Source organism: Schistocerca serialis, chromosome 3, assembly GCF_023864345.2.
Source record: "Schistocerca serialis cubense isolate TAMUIC-IGC-003099 chromosome 3, iqSchSeri2.2, whole genome shotgun sequence".
In the NCBI taxonomy this organism is placed as follows: Eukaryota; Metazoa; Arthropoda; class Insecta; order Orthoptera; family Acrididae; genus Schistocerca; species Schistocerca serialis.
The window spans coordinates 333,706,101-333,717,090 of record NC_064640.1 but is presented as its reverse complement, the minus strand read 5'-3'; positions in this window follow the sequence as shown (position 1 = coordinate 333,717,090).

Below are 10,990 nucleotides of genomic sequence, written 5' to 3'. Positions count from 1 at the left end.
GGATACTTCATGTAAATGCGTACAGAAGGATAAGCGGAAACAGTGATAACAAGACGTGTTTCCTCATAGCAATGATTTGGTTGTCATAGTTAGACATGGTATTTGTGTAAATAAATCAGCCACAATTATAGCAGTTACAGGATTTACGAAATATTCTGCTGCTAATTGTTTTAATTATGATACGAAATTTGAGTAATATTGGCAAGTACTTTTAAGTGGGATAACCACCAGGCACACAAAATTCGTGCGGAGGCCTATCATTTTTGCAGAATTTAACATGAGGTTGCTGTATTAAACACAAACTGTAATGTCAAAGTACTTGACTTTAATATTTGCCATTATTTTTGCAGAATATGTCACGATGTCATTATTTTATAGTGTCAAAGTCACTCTTCCCGTTAATTCGGGTAATATTTACAACCAGTTTCTAACTCTCTTCTTCTCATTACATTGTACAGATCTCGAATGTCAACACTCCCAATTAAAAAAATAAAATAAAAAAAAAAGATTTGTTAAAACACTAATGACGAAGCAAGCTGGGCTAATTTTAATTCCCCTCTTGTTTTGACAACTGACTTTTTTCGTTTTGACTTAATTAACATTAACATAGTGAGTAGAATCTGTATTTTCGTAAAAGAGAAAGGTTGGCCAGCAGTTTTAAAGAATATAAAAACGGATCTAATTTTGTGCCTGGTTTTCTATATGTAATTGATTTTATAATTTATTTTGACCATTCCTAGTTAGTATCATTTGTTATAGGGTGAAATCATTGATTGTTTCATTACTTAAATTCTATTGTTGACATATTAACAAGCATTCATTCTGTGATAATTGTAAACATCTGGAAGACGAAGTGCTAGTCATCTTAAAGTATCTATTTAGCTCTATTCAAAAATATGTTAGCAAAACCAGCCCTTCATTAATTCCAAAGTAATTAACAGTTTTGTCAAAAGCATTGTTTAAGTAACTATATTTGTAACTTTCAAACAACTTAAACAAATAATTCTGCCTAATCCCTTGCAGTACAAACAACTGCTGACAAGAAATGTTACGATGAATTCTTTTAACTTAATGAGTTCAGTTTTAATTCTAATTTCTGCAAATTAAACTTCGAAGAATGCGTAGTTTCAGCACCGATTATTTTGATTATATATAAGGGCCCGATTTTTGGTCACGAGACAGTCAGTCCACAGCCGAGTGTCAGACGAGTGATCTGTGCTGGTTAGAACAACAACAATGCTTTATATTAACTTTGGAATAAGTGTTAAACAATTAGGTCGTGTGTAAAAACAGTGACGGTGTCTGCTCCATATCTGATTATTCTTTAAGAAAAATGAACTTTGTGGTTAGGTTATACTGCTCGTAGATGTTCAACAGGAAACTATTGTAGCAGTATGTGGAGTTTCGCCTGAAAACTAATCATGAGGCTTATCAAAAGTTAAAAAGTAGTGCACTGGCCATATAACTGTGTAATATTTGGGGTTGTTAACAGTGAAAATTAAAGTACTATGAAACACAACTGTGCATGTGTGGGCTACGTAATTTGCAGTAGTCAGTGTCGGAATCCACAACTTATTTTTTCAGACAGCGTAGCACACAGCACGTCGACACCGAGGACAACAAACGAAGAATATTAAAAGCTGGTGGAACCACCACATACTCACACCCTTTCCCTCTCTCTACAGAGTACCGATCAAAAACATCGACCAAATGGCACGAGAGCCGTAGGACCCCGCACCAATTGGCCAAGAACAGCAGCTCAAGGTTGATGAATGATTCAAATTATTCGGATAATTTTGAGCACAGGCTACAATGTGATTAACTCATTATCTATAACTGTGGAGTTAAGATTTGCATTTAACGTGAGGCAGCTAATAATTTACAATGTGCAGTTACATCTGCATTGCACGAAGTCTTTGTTCAAGACAGGGCGCGTTTGCTATGTGGGTAGATGCATATCACCATAAAGTGTCGTAAGGCGGTGTGCGATCTATGTGTGATGTCGGTACGACATGTGTACGACGTCGATAGACGTGTGGGCCCCCTCGGTATGCGACGGATATCAGCATACAGAGTCCAACAGTTGAACAGTTACATTAACTTTTTTGGCATATCCTGAAATGTTTTTTACTATTAGTTTGCCAAATTTATTGTGGTCCTCTCACTGCAGAGCACAGACTTGGAATGGATAGCAAATTGCCCAAAAGCGGTGGGGACGCAACAGATATTGGCAAAGAGCGTGATGATGTGAGCAGTGGAGCACCGCAGTGATTGGCCAAAAGAACAGCAGCAACCAGCACCGGAGGTGCGATTCGCAGAACGCTGACATCACGGGGGAGAGAATGGGTAGGCCACCGACCTTTATGTAACAAGTACAATTCCCTCAGCACCAGACGTACAGTTCCTAGAACGCTGACATCGTAATTTGCTGACGTCTATGTCTACATCTACATGGCTACTCTTCAAGTCACATTGAAGTGCCTGGCAGAGGATTCCTCGAACCACCTTACACTAATTCTCTCCTATTCCACTTTCGAACAGCGCACGGAAGGAAAGAACACCTGTATCCTTCGTGCGAGCTCTGGCTTCCTTATTTTATTATAATGATAGTTCCTCCACATCTACGCCAGCGCCAACAAAATATTTTCTCAACCGGAGATGAAAGCCCGTGATTGAAGTTTCGTGAGAAATTTCTGCCGTAACGAAAAGCACCTTTGTTTTAATGATTTCCACCCCAAATCCTCTAACATCTCTGTGACATACTCCCCCATTCTTCGATAATACCTAACGTGCTGCCCTTCTGAGAACTTCCTCGATGTATTCCGTTAATCATATCTGATAAGGAAAGCGCACCGTGCAGCAGCACTCCACAATAGGACGGACGAGCGTAGTGTAGGCAGTCTCTTTAATAGATCCGTTGCATCTTATAAGTGTTCGGACCATAAAACAGTCTTAGGTTCGCCTTCCCTACGACATTTTCTGTGTATTCTCACTAATTTAAGTTGTTCGTAAGTGTAATTCATAGGTATTTAGTCCAATGTAGGGCCTTTAAATTTGACTGATTTATCGTGTAACCGAAGTTTAACGGATTTCTTTTAGCACTCGTTGGTGACCACACACTTTTCATTATTTAGGGTTAGCTGCCCATTTTCGCACTACAGACATCTCATCTAAATGTATTTGCAATTGGTTTTGATCTTCTGATGATTTCACCAGACGATAAATGACAGCATCATCTACAAGCAACCTGAGACGGGTGCTCAAATTGTCTCCTAAATCGTTGGTAAAGATAAGGAACAGCATAGGGCCTATTACACTACCTTCGGGAACGCCAGAAATCACTTGTGTTTTTCTCGAAGACTTTCTGTCTGTTACTAAGAACTGTAAACTGACAGGAAATCACTAATCTAATCGCATAACTGAGACAATATTCCGTAAGAGCGCAATTTAAGTCAGATCAATTCCTAGAACGCCGATGACCTATAAGTCGGGGTCAAGGGTGGCAATCATACAAAACGCACTTTGCTGGTCGTACACGCTAGAATTTTGGAAAAACTCGAGGCGGAAAATACAATGGATCTATCTTCTTGAACTTTCCAGTCACTCGTAGTCATCTCGGTTGCTGTGAACATAGAATGATGCATACCAAGAAACCTTCTCTCATACTACCCTGCTAGAGTACTGTCGTTGCCCTCTCCAAGCATCGTATCAGTCATTTCGTTCCTTGTGTAATGGTACCTGTCAGAATGGTGTCAAGAATTATGCTTCTCTAACGTACAACGCAGCTACCAAATTATAATGTGGATAAAGAACCATGAAAAGAAGCAGTTCAAGTGCAGCTACGGTATTAGGTGCAGCCATTGACTCCACCATTTACTGATGGCCATTAGGCTGTATAACTAATCAAGCTACCAATCACGTTCTGATGGCACACTGACACTACCGCTTTCTAACTTTGATTGTACTCAGCACCTAAACCATTCATTTATGGATTGCGCCTCAGGTAATATTCGAATAGTGTGTTTGTGTGTGTGTGTGTGTGTGTGTGTTTTATACACCCCGTATATGTTACATTCGGACTGATATTGCTTAATATTCTATCATGGAGTGCGGACGACTTGTAACTGGCATATTTTTGTTTATTCAACTTTTGTTTCAAAATATGAGCCGCGAATCACTTTTCAGGTGCCATGACCTTTTTACAACTGAACCAATCTGCGTCCATCATTTCTTGATCCTTCCATTTTGCTCGTCTCTGTACTACACACATCAACAATGAATATGCATGGCGTGTCAAACAAATAAACATGAAATTTACTTATTCATTAGGTGATGGGTTATTACGACTCATACCGAATCTATTCTTGATATTTTTGTTTCCTAACAGTCCTCTGACTTCAGTATGAAATAGTTTCGTAATTGGCACAAATGTGTTCTAAATTCAAACATTTTCATTAAGTCCAAGTGTAATTGGGCTCAAATTTCACGAACGGCACATGGGTGCTACATGCAGGATGGGCACTGGCACATTTTGCTGCCGATGTACGACTAAATCCAACGTACCAATATGCTACCAGATGGAGAAATCGAATAGGGCCTATACCTTCACCTCAAGGATTGCATCACCTCACTCTTAGGATTTTTTTATGTTGTATAAACTCAACACTACTGGTGAAGAGGTTAACGAACTGGAGCATCGAATTTAAGCCTTAGCAAGATTTACAAAATGATTTAGGGGTGTCTGACAGAATTCGTGAACCACTGTAGAAACGAGTGCAATATTGTATCTCAATGCAAGAACGACACGTGGAAAATCTCCTTTAACACGTACAAATGAATAGTAAATTTAACATGTAATGCCGGCCGGTGTGGCCGTGCGGTTCTGGGCGTTTCAGTCTGGAACCGCGTGACCGCTACGGTCGCAGGTTCGAATCCTGCCTCGGGCACGGATGTGTGTGATGTCCTTAGGTTAGTTAGGTTTAAGTAGTTCTAAGTTCTAGGGGACTGATGACCACAGATGTTAAGTCCCATAGTGCTCAGAGCCATTTGAACCATTTAGCATTTAAAGTACTGAATAGGTATTGTATTCCTTGTTAGGGTAGTTCCTGAGCGAAATTCGAGCCTACTTATATGGAAACTCAAACGAAAAGTTTACATTTAAAATACATTCGTACTTCGTAGCGCAGTATTACATACTGAAGTCATTAGCCAGTAACCACACATTCGCATTTGCCTCGTAAACACTTCATGCGTGGACCCATGTCTACAGGATCGTTTTTCCATCTCTTGTCTTATACTTTACCCGTGTCAGTTTTCGTCATTAACTGTGATACTCCCTCTGTCCCTGTCCAGACCTAGCCCACCAGTCCAGGCATTTCGCAATGGTTCAGATGTATCAAGAATCTTTATCGGCCATTGATCATATTAGATGAGAAAGGCTTCGTCTTCGGTACATATCATAACAAAAATTTCTGACACTATATACAGATGCGACGTTATGAGTATGTGGGAGAAGTTATCGACCACCCAAAGTTGGTACGATGTAAGACGAATTTATTGTACGGCTGCACGCTAAGAGCCCAGTGCTAAGGGGCTCCACAGCAGGTACAAGTGAGCCCAGACACAAAGACGAGCAGAGTAGCAGGAAAGGAGAAAATCACGAGGCTGGGAATTTGGACGGTGATGCTAGCATGTCCTTTGTGTAAGAGGGCAGAAGAATCACCAAGAAATGACGGAGTGTCCAACAAGTTGAGAGATGGCTTCTACAGCTCTTGAAGAATGTATAATAACTCATAGTCAAGTATTAAAGGAAACCTGAACACATCTGTGATCTCAGAAAAATGAGGTCCATCCAATGTCACAAGAATATTTTATTGTCTTTAAAACTACAGAAGTTAATATTTCACAGTAAATAAACATTTTCTCAATGAACCTCTAAATTAACAGCATTTAATTGCTTCATGCGATTTCAACAAATAGTATCTCCGATGATAGCACTGCACGATAGCTATCATTCTAGAATGCTACTCATCTGTATCTATTTTATTTATCACGGTATGACGTCTTTCACGTCTTTTTTATTACACAAATGTTTGTCAGAATATCATATTCTCCACAATTACATATGCAAATGAATACAGCATAAATACCATACATATTGTCATCCTTGTGTACTTATTTAAAGACCACTTTTTTATTTTGCCAGTTACAACCGACAATACAAAACCATGGTAATATAGGAAGTGGTCAATCCCATGTGTAAGTTGACATAAATTTTGTAAAAGAGTGCCTAAAATAACTTCTGACAAGCACGTCTAAATAACTGTTTACACAGTATTAAATGACAATATATCGTTTTTCGTGAGCACAATTGCTCAAGAATACTGACTTATTTAATTATGGATAAACCTTTACTCAAGTTTATTGTTGCTAAGCTGAGAGTAACAGAAAGTTTGACATTCCTTTATGTAAATATTCTTGTAATTTATTAGTTTAGGTGGAGAAGTGGTCAAGATCAATCAAATTACGTCTATAGAGGTTAAGAAGACTGTATTCTCGGTGGGGATGGTCTTTAGTCAATGGAAAAGCAGACAGTAACGAACACTATAGAAGTCAAATAGAGACTGGGACTTTTACGAGAGAAGAGCTCAAGGCAGCGATTCTGGACACTTTTACACTGGAAGGAGGCACACCTGCCTGTGGTAACGAATGGTATTCGATCATGGAGGTGTTTGATTCTGGATGGAAAATGGCTGCTTCCGTACTTTAACTTCTGAAGGGACTGCATATTTCAATAGGTCTCAATGTGCTCCAGAGTAGGACTCTAACTTAGACTGTTTATATTGCAGAACTGAGGATAGACAAAGTATGAGTTAAACTTCTTTGTATCGAATGTGATAATTTATAAACCATCACGTTGAACTCTAAACTGTTTGAGCTGATGAATATTTCATATTCTGTGATTATGAAATGGACTTAGCTTTCGAGGACCTTTGATTACAATTTAGTTTGGGCATTTTGCAACCACACTCATAACGCTTTCAATGTAAATTGACTCCATTAGATAAGGGTCTGTCTGTATTTTAGCTGGTTATCATAAGGCCACTTCCTGTTTATTTCAGGTATCCTTTCTTGAATCACTTCTGTTAGAATAGAACCCTTATTATAAATTATTCACTTAACTTTTACTCTTTATTTATGTGTATTTCACTGGCTCACAATTCTGGTCAATGCATACACTATTTGACTGCATGATCACAGCTGCAAGTTATTATTTGCATTGAATTAGCTGCAGAGTATGAGAGCAGATGTGCACAGCGAGCTGTTATATTTACACAGAGCTGTGCATAACCCAACTACCTAAAATACGAGTAACCACAGGCAAGACGCAACTGGTTTGTTCATATGGGATGCTATTAGCAGAGCTGCAGCCATTAGGTACCATCGCACGGCGAACAGATGGAGTCACTGTACAAGCAATTTGTAAATACCATAAATATTGAGATAGTGAATATATTGTTCAATACATACTACAGTTACTAAATTGATGAACACAGTTAGCATACAAACTTACTAAATACGAAATATATTGAATACAGAGATTTAATACAATTAATATACATTCCTAACAGTTTTATAGACTTGTATTCTGTGGCTCTGGGCAGTCATAACAAAGCTGTAGTTTTCTCTGGATTGCTGAATATTTATTTGATGAGAACGAGTGGAGCGTGATTTGAATGACTCCTGTGTATTTTCAAAGCTGAGATGTTCTAATGTGAGTGAAGCAGTATTGTGTCATCAGTTTAGCATATGGCAGCATCATTTATGTAGTGATGAAGAAGACGGGTTCAAAAATTGATTGATAACTAATTGAAACTCTCAGCTGCCGACGGTTGTTGTTGATATACCTCGATGGGGACAGCGAAAATGTGTGCCCCGGCCGGGACTCGAACCCGGGGCACACATTTTCAGCTGTGCCCATTGAGGTATATCAACATCACCTGTCGGCAGCTGAGGGTTTCAGTTAATTATCATTTATTCCAGAGAAGCTGCACGGTCATCAATGGTATCTGTTCTTTCGAGAACATTTACTATCTTCATATATAGTTAAAGGCTACCCGGCCATTGACCTTCGTCTGTGGGAATGCGCACAGATTGCCCGAACTCTTACGGGAATCGTCACCTTAGTGGGCGTGAGTAATGAGTGGATGGGCAAATATCTATTAGGTACATTACGTATGTAGATTGTGGACATTTGGGAGTGTGAGTCACACAGGGAGCGGGCAAGGGATAAGTCCCTGCAGTCGCGCTATTCATATGTGTCCTCTGTGGCTCAGATGGAAAGAGCGTCTGCCATTTAAGCAGGAGATCCCGGGTTCGAAAAAAAAGTCCCGATCGGCGCACACGTTTTCAGCTGTCCCCATCGAGGTATATCAACAACACCTGTCGGCAGCTGAGGGTTTCAATTAATTATCATTTATTCTGGAGAAGCTGCATGGTCATCAATGGTATCTGTTCTTTCGAGAACGGTTACTATCTTCATATCAAAAACGGAACCCTATGGTATACTGGTAGTAATTACTACTAGAGAGGAGAGGTTTTTACATGTCACAAAAGGTCTTCTGTTGTGAAGATACGAATCTATTACTGCTAATGCTTCATTACATACACTGCAAATTTGTAGTCCTGCTGTCAGGATGTCAAACAGAATATTTCGCTAGGATCACATAATTCAAGTTCCAAAATACTTCAGTTTATGAGGGCTGTTAATATTTGTGCAATAATTTTGCAAAGCATCCGCTGCCACATCACTGCCCTGTCGGCAGTCTAACTATTACTCAAAGGTTGCTAGTCTCAAAACAGTTACTTAACATGGTACACATAAGTGAATCTAATATCTTAGAAAATATTGGTACAATTGATACTGGTCGATAAATTTGAGATAGATGGTAATTATCTTTTTAAACGCTGGTCTACCTTTGGAGATTTTGAGACAGTCGGGAAACACATCAGACTGTATACATTTATTAAATATGAAAGCCAGTGGTTTATAGATAGTCTATGGCTTTATTTTAAAACTAGCTGACTACCCTGTGTTGTCCAGATAAGTATTTATGTCAGTCTTCTACTAGTCCTCCTGCTCCTCCCCCTCTCTCACTCATGTCCTCCTCTTCCTTTCTTAGTTCATCTCCTTCTCTTTCCTTTCTCTTTCCATTTCCTTCTCTCCCTTCTGTTCATCTATCCCTCTTTCTTTCTCTTTCCATCTTCATTTCTCACGTCTTCCTGTCCAACTCCTTCTCTTTCCTTTCTCTGTCCGTCTGCTCCTCCACCCTCTGCCTGTGTGCTCCTTTCCCCTCTGGCCCTGTCTCCTCTACCCCCACAATACTCCTTAGTTCCTCCTCCACCTCCTACACCTCCTTCCCCCCTATTCTGCCTATCTCATCCTCTTTCCTTTGTGTGCAACTCCTTGTCTGTCCTTTCTCTTTTCCATTTCGTTCTCTTTACTTCCTCTGTACATCTGCTCCTCTCCACTCTGTCCATGACATCCTTTCCCCTCAGTCTATCTCCACATCCTCCTCTCTGTCTAGTTCCTTCTCACCCCACTTCGTCCATTTCCTCCTCTTCTCTTTGTCTGCCCATTTCCTCCTTCCCTTCTCTCTGGCCACCTCCTCCTCTCCCTACAGATAACCATCTCCTCCTTTCCCCTCTCTCTTTATGCCCCCCTACTATTTCTATCTCCATGTTATCATTTCCACCCATATAGGAGACTGCTTCTTCTTAAATCTACAGTACTACTTTCCACATAGTAAGTAAAAAGTGGATCAATTTGGCTGAATTCGATCCAGAAGTTTAGGAGGAACTTTCTACACGTGAATTTCTCCACGGTCGCATGTGTCATATATATACAGTTGGTAGTACAGAAATAATAAATTAAAACGTAATGCTTCATGCACCAGTTTTACTGTATGAACAGTGAAAATGTAGTAAGCGACAATCTTCTTTTACTTCATCATTTCTTGACGGTTATTCGAACGTCAAGGTCTTCACTGCTTTTCACACTCACCTCCATTACCCTGCTAGGTAGGTAGTTCTTTCCCAGACAGCGATTATTTTGCGACAGTAAGTGATTAGTGTAGCACGTTCGGTTGAAATCGATCCAGTGGTTTAGGTGGAAATGTGGGTCATACATATATATGTACACCCATTTTTATGACATGTATAATAAAATTCTTATAATTTGTATATGTAAATGAAGAGCCAGCAACTGTCCATGCTTTTAGTGTTTCATAATTTTGAGTGTGTTCTCTTAATTATAGTGGGAGTGATTCTTTACCAGTTAAAGACGTGATATGCTGGTGGATGGGCTACAAACAAATCAGTTGCAGATGTGTCTGTTGCTACCATTTCCTTAACTGAACTAAGAAAGTGGTCATTCAGTTGAACTGGACTGGACTGGGTCCCATGTGTACAATTCTAAGGATTCTCTTGGGCTATAATTTGCCATGCTGTCTTGCATTTGTTGGCTGCACATTCTATTTCCTTTTTAGAGGCAGCTTTTTTTTCGATGTATTAACTTAAGTATGTGAATTATTTTACATTTTTGGTATGTCTCATAAAACGTGTCCCGGTCTCGCATTTGCTTACTGGTATTTTTATATTCAATATGTAGTAAAAATCATGTTTTTCTTACCTGGGTCAGTTTTGCTGTGTACCAACTAAACGTTTTTTTTTTATACATTCTGGACACGTTAGTTTTTATTAATGGTGAGCAGGAATATCGTAATTATATATATTTTTTGAAATTTCCAAACTCAGTGTCAATAGAAGCTTTATCTGATGAACCCTTATAGACAAAGTTCCAGTTAGCGTCTTTCAAAACACTAATAAGTGATATAATGTACTCTTCCTTTTGTCTTCTTACACACGTTTCATCGTGCGTACTATAGTAGTTCAGTAGTTCACTAAAGAGATTGAGAAGCAATGAGCCGTT